The sequence below is a fragment of the Phalacrocorax aristotelis genome, chromosome 10 (genome assembly GCF_949628215.1).
Source record: "Phalacrocorax aristotelis chromosome 10, bGulAri2.1, whole genome shotgun sequence".
Classification (NCBI taxonomy): domain Eukaryota; kingdom Metazoa; phylum Chordata; class Aves; order Suliformes; family Phalacrocoracidae; genus Phalacrocorax; species Phalacrocorax aristotelis.
In genome coordinates this window covers 6,573,406-6,588,233 of record NC_134285.1, presented here as the reverse complement: position 1 = coordinate 6,588,233, position 14,828 = coordinate 6,573,406, and the positions used below count along the sequence as shown (strand labels likewise).

The window sequence follows — 14,828 nt, the reverse complement described above, 5'->3', positions numbered from 1 at the left end:
CTCTAGCAAGGGCTGAGAATAACTCCCAAACGCCTTTCTGAAATACCTGTTGATATAGGTCTCCTGTGTTTTCCACAGACCGTTAATGTTCTTCTTGCCTATTCCTCTTAATAGCTCCTCATGTCAATTCACAACCACCTAATAATTTCCAGGGGAAACTTAAAACTCCTGGGGCAGATAAACCAGAACTGTCAAACACTTGAAGAGCAGAAGCCATAAATTGGATCTCACTGTTATAGGCACTCTGCAAACAGACAACGACCTGGGCTATGATCTACAAAACCAGGTTTGAAACAAGATGCAAATTGTGATAGTGACAGATGAAGAGGCTCTTGGCTTCCTCTGGACCATCGTGGGGCCCAAAGAGCAAGTCTACAGGATCAGACGATAATCAGCAGGCAGTTCACCATCTCTCCAAGTACGTGATGGCCATCCCACGTATGGGTGCTCCACCACAACTGTTGTTAAGTAGACAAAGTTTTCCTGGCAGCTCCATGGCTTTAGAAAGGGATCAAAATGCAAATCAATTATCTTGAAGGCTACATCAGAGGTTTTCTAAACAAGAATTGCTTAAGGCACAGGGAAACGTGGTCAGTAAGGTACAAGAAGACAGCAAGAGTGTGCTCTTGAATCAGCTCTGCTCCTGAGCTGTACACCAGCCCCCTCCAGCTCGCACCACTCCTGCTCAGTGGCCCAAAGTGGTCATGGATGGAGCAACTCCATGCAACAGACACACCCCTCTGCTATTCTCATGGCTCTGCCTCCACACCCTTTTCCAATTACCCCTCCGAAGCAACGGTGGGACATGTCACCCACACCATGCTTTGGCACAGCTGTTATCTTCAACCCTCTGAGAAGAAACTCAAAAGTTGTTGTTTTTCCTGTTGACGAGGAGAGATAAAGTTGGTCTAGAAATGGCACATAATTGAACATACTCTGATGATTTTGTACCTGGCCACGTCTTTACTGCTCTCACTTCGATTTTAATAATAGGAGTTACATTTTAAGACAAATAATACACTTCCATGGAAATGTTAAGGATGCTGTATCAGTCTCTGAAGGCTACGTACCACAGCAATGAGAACAGTGACAGACAGTGAAATTGCTTGGTCTCTGCAACTGCAGTATAACTCTGGACCTACCTAATGAAAAAGCCTAATAAAAATAAGATTTTTCAGAAAGTGCATGCTTAAATGATCTTCTGGAATAGGGCCTAATAGCAAGCTGTCTGTGCCAGGAATATGTAGCTCATCGTGATGCAGTTTCCTCTCTTCCCAGTTTTTTAAATGGGATACTACGATGCACTATCCACATAGAAAAATCAATAGATGCAAAGCTGGGCAAGGAGATGAGCTGCTTCTGTGTGGTTGGCTCTGAGAGCACTCGGCATCTCTCAGGACCAAGGTGCAGGTCTCAGCAGCTCAGTTGGCATTTGGATGAGGGTAAGCCTTCCCTTGTCAGAAGTGATAGGGACAGTTTGCCTTTAGTGCTTGCTGGGAAAAGTTGAAGTGAGCGGGTGCTCTTCAATAATTCTGCAAATTACCCACACTTTAAAATGCTACTCCTTGATTTGTCAGTGTATTTTTGAATAATTTACAGTGGATTTGGCAGGTTGCTCTGATATATAGCGTAATATGCAGGTAGAGCACTTTTGAAAAAGAAGTTAATACTTTCCATGAGAATAAGGAAATAATTGTGTCAAAACAAGCCTTAACGACTGAGGTTTACCTGTTTCTCGATACACAGGAGTTTGCAAGCGTGACTCCCATTAAAGCAAACGAGGAACACACATACAAGTCTGTGTGCCTTGAGAAGAAAATACTCTTCACAAGTGCCTTTCCTGGTGTTGTATGATCAATCCACCATCTGCTTTTATTTATTCATGATTTCTCAGACTACTACAACAATATTGACATTAAATACAGCTTTGGCTTATTAATTTTTTTCATTCATATGTATTTTAAGTCAATTTTATTGATTTCCCCTTGGCTTGCTCTTTTAGCTGTTTGCAATTTTTCTTGGCCTGCTACTTTGTGCCTACCCTTACATCCATTTCCCCTGCTTTCTTTCCAGCTCCTTACTTCCTTTCCAGGTAAACGCCAGAGAGTAATTTTCTCTTCCAGGTGCTGTGGATGAGCTGATTTAGGATCCCATTGACCAGACTGAAAACTTTCCCAGGCTGCAGGTTTGGGGCTGTCCTGCATGTCCCAAGATCACCGAGGCTCCACGAAACTGCTCCCAGACCCCACAGCTATTCCAAGGTGATGGGGACAGGACGTCCACATCCCAAGGACACCAACAATCTCCCCCACACCAGGCATATGCAGATATGTCACTTGTTCTCAGCAGCTACTGTGAAACTCAGGACAGACATCTGTTAACTGTATTTGTCCTGTTTCCTGTCTTATTGCCCCAGAAGATCCCAGGCCTGGCAAGGACTGCATATCTTCTGGCAACCCACCTCTGACTTAGACCTGTCACTTCATGGCTCTTCCAGCTCAGCTCCATACCCCCTTCCTTCACCTCTTCACTGCCTCATCCCAATTTCAAGCAACACAGACCACGTCAAATGGCTAAGAAGCAAAAGGGTCCCAGCTAAGGACCAAGTCTCCATTCAGACCTCAGCCATTAATTTCAAGGAAGATTTTGACTACAAACACATTTTCAAGTTTTGGATCTTGCTCTTAACATGCCATCCCTATGAAAGAGGACAAGTCTCATCCTACCCCACAGCAGCAATTCATGCCCCTATACCCCCCAAAAGCTCCATGTCCATTTTAGGGACTATTCCCATAGAGTCTGTCACTGTTCTCTGTAAGGTGTTTTCCCTGCCTCTCCAATAATCTTCCTTTTCTCTGTTACTGCAGCTTTATCTTCCCCATGTCCCTTGCGAGTCTGTACTCGTTCCTCTTTGTGCTCCGCTCTCTGATCACTGCTTCCCTCTCTTGTCATATTCTTCACTTGTGGAGTAACAACCTGTCACATTCATAACCTCTTTGTACCAAAAATGTTCTTTGATCTGTGTAAACTACATTTGATGCTGAAATCCTTGATATTAATATCTTTTGTTTGTGTGCCAATGTTCTCTAGAATCTAATTAAGCAAAGTTTTGAGAGCATTATATATGTTTGAACAATTTGACAGAGGAGACAATATGAGCTATTGACCTGCAAGGATAAATTGTGCTTGCAGATTCTAGGAATTCACACATGCGTGCTTCTTTATGCTATTTCTTCTGAAATATGTGCATTCGGAAAGAGGCCTTGTTTTGTAATAATCTCTGCAAGGCTTAATCAAGTATCTGCTCAGACTTTTCACTGTAATTGCAGTGGCAGCTACAGCAGGGCAAAACAGAAGCAGGTTTAAGCTAACCAACAAAAACAATAATAAAATAAACCAAAGACCCGGTTCTACCCAAATGCTAATAACAGAGATTATTCAATCAATAGCCTCTTGTTATGAATGAATAGGCTAAATTGCCTTTGAATGATGTACAGATTGACAAGGCATAGGTCAGCCTAATATAACTACTTACCCTAATTTGACTTCAGCAATTTAAAAGGCAGCATCGGATGGCAGCGAGGTCAAGCCTGCCGCATGCAGGGGGCAGCTGGGCACAGCGGCGATGCCGAGCACGTTGTCGGAGGGTGCACAGAGGCTCCGTGGGAGATGGGGATGCTCAGGACCTGGCAGCAAATGCTGCATACCTCCTCTGGATTGGACCTTGAGAGGGTTTTTAGAGGAGGGCAAATTGCAGGAAGGCGAGGCAGAGAGCTGGCACCGCAGTGTGCGGAGCTGTGGTGCACAATCACTGCTGGCCCAGCTCGCTAGAAAAGGTCTTGCAGCTTAAGACAAGAAAATTGGGCCATGTTTCTAAGTTCCCCCACCTTGGCAGCTAAGCTTGTTCAGCTGTAGTTACCAGCTAAGAGCAGCTCCTGACACTGGGTTTGGAGCCCAGCTTTCCCCATCGCCATCACAGGTATTTGATGTTGAATGGAGGATGCAATACCATTACAGGAGGGAGAAGAGATGTCAGGGCGTGCAAGCTTGATAAGGGGGTGGAAACAAGGGAGTCCAGCACATCAATGATGACAGTGATACCCACCAGGTAGGACTGAGAACACAGGGGAACAGCTCCACAAGACTTTGCAACACTGGACTGGAAAGCAGTTAAACTCAGCTTGGAAAACAGGCATGTTTTGAGTGGTGGGAATGTCTCACCCCAAACCACCTGCCCAACCCTGCTAAAAGGCACAAGCCTATGGCTGGAGCTGTGGATGTGCCTCTGCTCCCAGAGCAGCACGTGCAAACCTGCGGGACACGTAAAAGAAGGACACTCTTGCACAAGGGAGCTTGATAGAAACAACAGGCAGGATTTTACTGCCAGGAGCGACCCCCAGCATCACCCCATCCCTCACCTCTGCGGAGCCCCCAGAGCTAAAGTCAAACTCCAGATGAGGGCCACTGGCTGATCCAGCTGTGCTCCCAAGGAACCCTGCACCTCCTGCCAAAATAATCAGCTCCCCACAATTGATTTCCTCAGCCGGGCACCGGCACAGAGCCAAGAGTGTCTGATCTGCCCACGCCTGCCGCAGAGGATGCAGGGAGAAAAATGTTCTGAGTGGGAATTTGAGTTTTTCTAAGAGTCGCCCTTTTTGCAGGATGGTTTTGCATCCTTTTTCCTGTTAACAGGTAAGGTCCTGAGGTTGTGTACAAACATATCTGCTTCGCATCATGCTTTGGGCCAAAGCAGCAGCAGCAGCTCAGGGTAGAGGAAGGGCCACGGGGAGATTTGCCTCTGCCTTTGCACAGGGAGAAACTTCCCTGAAGTGCAATGCTTTTCCAGCACTCGGGCATCCAGTGTCTGACCTCCAGCAAGGCTGGGCTCCTCCAGAAACAGCACAGTGCCATCTGTTGGCTCCCTCACCCTGCGATGGAGCAAAACCCTCGAAAGTCCTGGGAAACGGAAGAAAACAGGGACGGGGGGTGGGGGGGGAATGTTATGTGTGCCCTGGGTTTCCCCAAGCTGCTGCCTGACCTCCTCTCTAACTTCTGCAGGCAGAGACGATGGGTCTGGCAGTGTAAACACTTTCCTTTTCCATCTGATGCCTGGCGTTGCGTGTGAGTGGGGCTATGGCGCTGCCCTCCTCGTGGGTCTGCTTCTCCAGCATTAACGGTGACAGTGACAGCTCAGTCCCACCGGGATACTGGATAATTAACTACCACCACCGCACACTGTGTTTCTTCCAACACACCTTTCTGGAATTTTTTTCCAGGTGGAAAACATGATTTTTTTCAGGGATATGTAGGTGTTGCATGATCCTGCTGGAACTGCTGATATCCAGAAACCCTGGATGGACGGACATCACAGGCAAAATGTGTCTGGGGCTCATGTACCTGCACAGTAAATCCTACACATCCGACTTCAGCACTGCAAACTGAGCAGAAATGGGCATCTTCCGAAAAGGCTCCAGTTGGATGTGCTCCTGGGTAAAGGAACCAGTGCCCTCGCCCTGCCCCACCTGCGCCGGGGCTGTCTCGCTGTGTTTTAAGTGGAAGCACCTACATTGAGGTGGTGGGTGGATTCATCGCCATGCATTGCTTGCGTGTCAGCTTCAGTGCTCAGGGATGATTCAGGTTGAACGGCTCTGGACAAATGCAGAGTATATTACCGCTGTACAGGATTAAGGAACATAGCTCTGCTCTGACCATTTTTCACTGCATTAAAGAAATAAAGAAAAAAAAATACCAAAAAAGCACTAAATTTCCTAATGGAGGGAATTTTTTTTTCCTGATTTTTTTTTTTTAACCCGCTTTTTGTACTGACGGTGAACGTTTTGCAAGGGAGCCCAGAGATGGTGGGCCACTGTAAGGCAGTGAAGGATGCTGCCTGGGGCTGGGCAGGAAGTCCAGGCTCCAGTCCTGATTCTGCCCTACCTCCTGCCTTGAATATTCCACCTGCAAATGCAGATAACATTGCCGTGCCCCTCCACCTCATGGGAGCAGCCCAAGGCTTCATTAGTTAATACCTGCAAGTGGACTTTGAAGATGTAAAGTGCTCCATGAATATTAAATATTATTATTCTTGCTACGAAGCAAGAAGTGAAAAGAGACAGTGATAAAGTTCAGCCAAAGTATCTTTTTACAGATAAAATAGTGTCTTGAATGTCGTGTGGGTAGAAAGTTTACACCCTTCCACAGAAGAATGCAATTTCCACCTGAAGCAGTTTCACTCTCTAAATTACAGTAAGTTCACACGTGTCCAGAACAACCACGTTTCGTTTGCGTGTGGCCTAAGCAGTGGAGAGGATGAGAGAGGGTGACGTTGAGGTGTCCCCATCCACGTCCATCCTCCCAGGAGCCAGGCTGGGAGCTCTTCTCCCACCCCCAGCACATGGTGCATTTGCAGCAGCAGGTACCCAGAAAAGGCATATTTCCACTCTGGAAAGTGGGACTGGGGAGATCCCTGTGAAGTGGTACCACGTTATTTAGTAATTCAAGCTGCTAAGTTTAAGACAGGCATTCTGCAGATCTCAGCCCTGGCACCGCTGCAGCTGAGGATGGGTCCTGCTTTTCGTATCCAGGCAGTTGTCCTCATGATCCAGACGACGGAGTTATGGGCACAGGCCGGGTACCTGGGAGCCAGTCTGGGGAAAATCAAAGCCTTTTAAAATTTTCTACTTCCCTTACATTAAAACTAAGTGAAGGAAGTGTTTGAGTCACTGTTTCCAAGCTGAGATGTGCTTGTTTCTGTACTCTCCCAGGGGATGAGGTGGAGCGTGTGAGGGACAGCCTGCACATCGGCTCTAGCCACCACGGCATGGAAAGGGCAATTTCCTTCTGGAGTTTTCTTAATAATTTTTTGAATGTGAGTAGACCCAAATTTTAAAGAAAATAATTTCCTGATCTGCTTCTTCATCACTAGTAAAACCCTCGAATATTTTAGAAATCTGCAAAGGGCAGCAGCATCCAGTGGTCCAAGCTGCATTTTAGGAGTGAGGATGCTGCGCGCCAGGGTGAGCCTCAGCAAGGCAGCGGTCAAATCTGTACCTCAGTTTCCTTTCCCGTGAGATGCGGCTAACACCTATTGACCCATGTGCAAAACACTTTCTAAACTGTGCATGAAAGGCCTTACACAAGTAGTTATTAATATTAATAATAATAATTGTTGTTGTTACTAAGCCAACTATAAAAATAATTTTTCAGAGAAACAAAGTGCCCTGTCTCCCGGTGATAGATTACAGCGATGCTAGAAATTACTCACAGTATGAAGCTGGTTTCCAGTCTGGTTCCTTCCAATAAATTATAGACCTGAGCCCCAAGTGCGTACAGTTTACCAAAGTAAATTCAAAGTAGGCAGAAAGTATATTCTCCCATAAATTTTGCTCATGATTATTTGGGGTTTTCTCCTGAGAAGGAGAAGTTCAGCAGCATCCCCCAGCAGCATCCCGGCACCTTTTGCTGGGGCTGGTGGGGATGTGCCAGGGCAGCCGGTCCTGGGCTGTGCCTGGGCAAATGGGGGTACTGATGCAAATGGGAGCCCCTGCGCAAAGGGGAACATGTCCCGGCCACCCCGTGCCCATGCACCGTCACCCCTGGGTGCCGCTCAGCCCTCGCCTGCTACACCCCGCGACCTTACCGGGGTGGCTGCGGCTCCCCCTGCGCCATCTTCTTTTTTCAATTTTTTTCATTTTCAGGTTTCGCTGCCCTTGTTTATCCGCTAAATTCCTTCCAGATGGGGCTGCCGCTTTTCCTCCTTCCTTCACGCCGGCGCCACGCAAGCAGCGTGCGGAGGCTGCCCATCGGCAGGTGTAGGGCAGAGCGCAGCATATGCCGTGGGTTTGGCAGCGCCGGCTGCGGCGGCAGCTTCTGCGCGCGTCTCGCCGGGCAGCGCTCAGCTGGGACCTGGCGCCGCTCGCAAACACCATCTGGCCTTGGCAGGCCCGCCGCCTTGCTGGCAGCCCTGGTTGGATGGACGGACAGCGCCAGCCACGCTCAGCACGGCCGAGGTGCCGCAACGCCGCTGGGGATGGGGCTCAGAGAAGGGGCTGGGGGCTAAGGGGGTTTCTTGCTGGGAGCCCGATCCCATGCAAAGAGAAGCCTTTGGCAACCCTCAGCTGCATTAGAACAGCTCAGGTATCATCTCCACGGGCCCCCAGGAGCCCCCCAGTCCCTCTAGCATCAGGTGGTGGGAAGGTGGCACCAGGATGCTCCTTGGCACCGCAGGGAGCCCTCCCCAGCACGATGTTCAGGGCTCCAACACATGACGGTGAGGCAGCAGCCTCTGCTTCCAGTGCCTGAACCAGCCCAGTGGAGGCAGGAGAAAAGCCACAAACTGGAATTATTTATGGCAGCATGAATCTCTCTGATCCAGGATTCTATCCTGGAAAGTTGCCCTGTGCCTCTCACCAGCATGGTGCACCTGGGAGAGGTGAATTTGCTCTTTGTGGTGCTCATATATTTTGCCTGTACCTTGATTGCAGCCCTGTGTCTCCCACCCAACCTCCAGGAAAGCCCTGCTCCTGTCATTGCTTGCAAAACCCTTCCCTTTGAAGACTGCCAAGAAAAGGCTTGCATGACCCAACATGTGCAATGCTGAATTCTGGGACCAGCTTTGGCTTGGAAACACCTGAACTATGGCAAGAAGCACTTCTGCACTCGCCGAGATGTCCGGCACTCCCAGCTCCCTGCCAAAATGCAGTTGCAGCTTACGAACACAGTTGCAAAGGAAAGGGGCATGGGAAGCCTGCGGGGGAGAAGTGCGTCGCACCCCTCTGCGTACAGCAAGCGACCATTTCCATCTGCTGGGACAGCCTCTGCAAAACCTGGCCGTCACAGGAGGGGATATGCAGGAGACAAAGCTTTCCAGAATGAGGTGGGCTTGCAAATACCCTGTCTTCCCATGGCAAAAAGGGTTTTCCCCTCTCACCTCAGCTATAGCATCATCAGGAGCAGCAGCTGTTGTGAGTCAGCAGGGCGATGCGCATTTTGGCTCCTGATAGGACTCTTTCCAACTTGCTTACCCACGTGAAGCCCAGGTGAACAGCCCCCGCTTTACCAGGACTTCTCTCGCTCTGTAGTTGTTGGCCTCCTGCTTGCCCAGAGTGGGCACCCTGTGCTGCAAGGGTTCACCCCACGTGCCCTGCATTACATCTTCTTGGAGGATATGGTCACCACACTCCTTTCCATCTTCACTGCGTGGAGCGGGCCAGGAGTTCAGAAAAAGGCTTGGATTGCAAATCTGGATCTATAATTAATACTAGGAAATGACCCACTGATGCCATTGCAGCCTCCCCATGCTGCAGGTCTGCGTCAGCCAGACCAGGCGCTGCCTGCACTGCCAGGAGGGCAGCCAAACCCCTCTGTCATCCCTGCTAATGGCGAAAGAGCTACACAGCCTCTTGTAACAGCCCTGACACCTTTCGGAAGATAATTAACATCCCCTGGAGCTGCACCCAGCTGACAGCATGAGCCTGTACCCTTCTCTGTTTAAGTTTCATGGCCAGCCACCCTGGCAATGAGATTTCCTGCCCATCTAAGCCCTGTAGGAGCTGCTTTGTTCTTTCCTCATGAAGTTCTCCATGGCTGTAGACTGAATTGCAACTAATATTCCATGGGCTGTTACTGGGCATCATCTGAGCTACATGCCTCCAGGAGGTAGCCACGCAGATATTACCAAAAGATCCATTTTTACTCAATTTCTGCAGCTGAGGAGGTGTTCTGGGTCCAGAGCTGAGCAGATGGGGGTCTGGTCCCCTCTGTTAAAACCCCTTCTGTTGTGCTGTTGGCTGCTTCTGGTCCATGTCCTGACCTTCTTCCTCCTATGGCAGCTCCTCAGCATTACCTGACCAAACCTGGGCTCCCCTACCATTGACCCAGCAAGGGAGAACAAACTCCCTTTACAGGACTACTGTGATGAAATATGGCTTTGAGATGGTGGAACAGCTCAAGAAAGGTCAAGGCAAGGTGGGAAGAGGCAGGGGAGATGGAGACTAGAAAAGGAGATAAAAAAAGAGCTACAAATAAATAAAGACTTGCAGAGCTCTGAGAAAAATGAATTAAGGGAGAGTCAACACAGTCGCCCTCTGCTGAGATCCCCAGGAGATGAAACCACTGAAGTTGCTCTTACCTACTATCCTGCTGGGTCCTGGCAGCGAGGTGAAGCTCTGGGCTTGCTCTGTCTGTGCGGAGATGACGTGGCTGCAGCACCCACTGCAGAGGTCTGGAGCTTAACTCAGCTGCAGCAAAGTAGCCACTGAGCTCTGGTGCTCCAGGGTACAGGCAATGGGTGCTGGCCATGAGGGCAACCATCGCCTGCCTCTCCCCCGGCACTTCTTCTGCCATCTCCCAGGAAAACTCCCTTTCCTTCCTAGCCAGGTCCACTGGAAAGCAGCTCACCAATAAAAACAACTTGCACCCACACAAAGAGATGGTGCGACAACAGCTACTGCAAACGACCTTTTTTTGTGCGTTCAAAGGCAAGTAATGCAACTAAATGACCTGGATCGCGGGACTCTGCAGTCCTAGACAAAGCAGTGCATCATCTGTGCAACTGCACAAGAAATAAGCATGCAAAGTCCTGGCTGCAGTGGTCCATTTGGTGCTATTTGCCAGCAAATTATGGTTGCAATTACACTGACACTGCAAGACAAGTGTCGGCGACGCTACACCCAGCCTCACCAGTGCATCTGCCAGCGTCCATCAGTGTAACATACCCAAAGCTGATTGCTATTTCCCTCTCTCTTGAAGAAGAAATAGTCTGATTTCTTCCTTGCCAGATCCTGCTCTTCAAACTCAAGCAAAACAAAACAGGTTTTGCCAGACCCCTGTGTGCCAGACACTGTGAACCCACGACAGCAAGGCAGTGTCTGCCCTGCAGATTACTCTCTGCAGCACAGCTATACACACACACACATCTGCACTACATAACTGGTTATTTTGCACATAGAGCAGCTTGAAGACAGGCCAACCTCAAACTTGACTTGAAGCACTTTAGCTCTCGGGCCTTTCTAAAAGCGTGGCTGCCCCTCTGGGCTCTGTCTAGCCTGGGAGGACAGACAAAGGAGAAAGAGGAATGACAGATGCTCCCCATGCACAGAGGCAAACAGAGATGGGACAAGGGGAGAATAGGAGCCTAAAGGGAAAGAAAATGAGTGTGCACGCACACACACACATGTGCTCACAAAGACAGGCAAGACAAAGGAAAGGGGACAAGCAAAAGGAGCGGAGCTGGAGAAAACCACCCTACACGCTTGGCAAGGGTTATTTGCAGCAGCATCTCGTGCTTGCTTCGTGAGATCCATCCGGGACATATCTGTGCTGGGGAACCAGAATCCTGACACTGGTCCCTTTGATAAATATTTATCGTGCCTGGCTCTCTATCACTTCAGTTTCCACCAGATTAACCTCGATTCTTCCAACAAAAAATGCCCTGATGTTCTGCCTGACACACACACGCCACACTGACCTTCCTTCTCTGGATTCCCCACGGCCCTTGCTCCCGTTCAGCTAAGTGAAGAATTTGCTCTCATCAATCAGGACTGGATTTCTCCCATGCCATGTAAATAATTTAGAGGCACAAGCATCCATGGCACTGCTTATGTGCAGCCCAAGCCCAGTGCCAGGAATCTTGGGAAAAGGGCCCAATAATATTGTACCAGTCCAAAGTAATTAAAGTGCATCATTACATATAAATTTGTAATTAAACACTTTAACGTAATCATCCCGCACAGCACGATTCCTGATGAATTAATTAAAAGAACTCCAGAAATTAATGTTTTACTTGTCACCATTGTTGTGCTAGCTGTAGCCGCCTCCCCGACTATTCCTGCAGCATGTTGTGAAGTAATTATATAATTACTGAGGAACGGGAAGGCCCAAAGTCCCAACAGAGGAGAAACCTGAAATAAAGTGGAAATAGCAACCACAAAAGGCAGAAGCAGAGCCAGTCTCCCCACCTTCAACCCCAGCAGAAGAGAGGTTGCGAGAGGAGGGGAAGGATGAGGTTTCCACGAGCTCCGCATCACGGATGTGTTCCCAGGTGGGAACGTCTTGCTCGCACCCATGTGTGCGCACATGTAGGGGTGGCTCCTGTGCTCTCCTGCTGTCTCAGCTTGACTTCCTTCACCCTATACAAATGTCCTTCACGCCTATACCCCATCCTTGTTCTGCAGAAGCAGGGCAGTCACACCAACAACCACCCTTTTCCATATGTATCCACCTGTTTTCCTGCCTCAGTTTCCCTCACCTTTCACAGCCTTCTACAGCTTGGAGTTTGCTGCCTGAAGAGGGGGTCCTGCCAGACCCACTCTCCACCCGACCTTCCTTTCACGCAGACTTCCTATAATCCCTCCTTTGTGTCCTACATTACACTGGGCTTCAGTTCCCTTTCTCCACCCCCTACCTCAGACACAGGTGAACAATTTGGCCCCCAAGGGCCAGCCGCATCCTTTCCATCTCAACATCTCCGTCAAAGTGCCACTGACAGCGTGTCCCTTCATCCCCATGGGACCGAGCCCCAGGATGTTCCTCCTGCAGCAGTGAAGGGGTTAAGGCTGGATTCAAATTGAATTGTTGGATGCAGCGGGCATTGGTGCCCATTCATCCTCCCTTGCGTGTGTGCATGCATATATCTACACACAGCGTGAGGCTTGTTGGCTGAAAAACGTTCCCGGGGCCGTGTGGCTGATGCACATGGGGTATTCCTGCAACACCAGAGCCCGAGCTCTGACTTACTGTTACAAGGAAAAATGTCTAGATACGTGTATATACAAGCCCAAAGGTGCACCCGCCCTGCCACAGGAGCTGGGCGCCCATCAGTATGCGTGCGAGGAGCCACATTCAATGCCCCTCAGCGGGGTGTCCTTGTTTTAACAGGTTTTCCAGCACCGTCCAGACCTGTAGTTTCACATCCCTCTTTGCTGCCGGGGCTGCCCACAGATCCAGCCACAGGGACCATTGGATGGGGTCCACAGAAGAGGGAACCCCAAGAGGTGGCCCTCTTCTGCCACCCCGCAAGCTGCATGGGGATCAGAAGGGGTGTCAGGGTGACCGTGGTGGGTGCTGGCTCACATGCTCCATAACAGCATTGGCTTTCCTTAAAAACACTTAACCTGTGGCTGCAGCACTCTGTCTGTATTTAAAAGCTCCCGGTAAGGCAAAGGCTCTCCTGTTGTGTATTTTCCACAAATGATATTCTCAGTACTGGTTCCTACTGCTCCTTGCGCCCCAGGAATATCCCTTATTATCCCAGGCACCATCTCTGGTCTCACCTGGATGCACCGACGCTGCCACACCATGACAAGTCTCTGCTTCCAGCCCATGCCTTGGCGTCATAGTAGTCAGTGCCTTTGGGTTTTTCCTTCTTGTTATTTTCTGCCCAGGCAAAAAACATGAAATACAGCTCGGTTTTACAGTGGCAAGGCCAGGGGATCAGGCAGAACGGGGAAGGCTCGGAAGAGATGACAACACCTTCTGGATGAAGCATGGGATGGGGGCCCAGCAACTCCCCGATCCAGGCTAAGGGACTCACGCAGCGTGTGACTCTGTTTCCCCATCTAGAGGTTATGCTTAACTGGGACTGTATTAGTTAACATTTGTACAGCTCTTTGAAAAGCAAAGTGTTTGAGGCTTTAAATACTGCCAGTGGGAACAGATCAACAAGATTTCTAACCCTTCTGAAAAATTAAAGCTTTTGCCAATTAAGCTGGCAAACGCATGGATGTGAATCTAAAAACCTCTCGAGCTCGAGACCAAGACCAAAGCCTCCTGAGAACAGCCTCTCCTGGCTGCTCCTCGCACTCCTCCCACTCACCCATGTCAGAAATACATCAAGTAACCAACTATAAGCCTTTTTGGCAGGCACATACTTGAAATGTAGCTAGGCTACAGATATAACTGCCGTGGAGTTACTGCTCTGGACATTTAAATGGACACCATTACTGAGCTGATAACGTTTTCTCCCAGATTGCTGGAACTGGTATTGCAAAAATGTCATAGTAAAGCACAATTTCCTTTAATTTTGCAAATAGCCTTATAATTTGAGTTGCAGCTTTGATGTCACAAGCTATTGATGATCTCTATATGCATATCCATACCAGCATATTTATTGCCTATGCCTGGGGGATGTCTACTACTTCAGGGGTTAAGTCACTGCTTCCGAGTCTGCTCTGGGCTGCACCTCTGCTGGAGGTGTGAGGTTACGCTCTCCTGGATGACTCTGGGATTTGAGTGCAAAATTTTATACAACATAAAACAATCTGCACATCCCATTCACACACCCGTTTTGGGCAGATTTGCACCTTGGCAGGCGGAGCTGATGATCACCAGCAGCACTAAGACAAAGACCCTGGCAAAAACCATGGCTTAGCAAAGGGGAAAGGCACTGCCCGTTCATTGCACACATGCTTGGAGAGGGACATGGGCTTCTCTGGAGTCATGCAAGCTGAAGGAAAACAATGTGGGGCAGTGGCAAAGCAGCCCAACACCACGACAACAGACCATGAAGCAAATCACTCAGTAACTGAACATCCCCTTCCCTTCCAGGCTAACTTCCACCCCGGGATGTCCCCACTGACTTGGTTCAGCCATGTGCTGCTCTGTAGAAGACAAACACACTGTACCTGCCTGGTGTGTGTCTGTCTGCTTGGGATGCAGCCCTGCCCCAGTCCCGTGGAGCAGTGTTGATGGAGATGTGCGGTGTGGACACTGCTCTGCAGGCCCTGGGAGGGAGTGTTCTCCCACCTCTGCAGCGTGCTCGTCTCCAGTGTGTGGATGAAGGTGTTGAGGATACACTGGGAAGGATAAAAATCATGTGTGTGCAAGCACAG

At 49.3% G+C, this 14,828-nt stretch overlaps 1 protein-coding gene across 4 annotated transcripts in view; it reads right to left on the bottom strand.

The window, feature by feature from the left end:
- Window positions 1-6,119: 6,119 nt before the first annotated feature.
- Window positions 6,120-14,828, bottom strand: part of MICALL2 (MICAL like 2) — a 48,040-nt gene continuing 39,331 nt past the window's right edge. For 2 of the 4 annotated variants that reach the window (XM_075104915.1, XM_075104917.1), the window contains 4 exons: window positions 14,622-14,792; window positions 13,272-13,374; window positions 7,640-7,963; window positions 6,120-6,647 (listed from right to left, as the gene is read on the bottom strand). The gene's annotated coding sequence lies outside the window, so the exon portion shown is untranslated. The remainder of the gene's footprint in view (window positions 6,648-7,639; window positions 7,964-13,271; window positions 13,375-14,621; window positions 14,793-14,828) is intronic. The other 2 variants (XM_075104916.1, XM_075104918.1) reach the window with 2 other exon arrangements.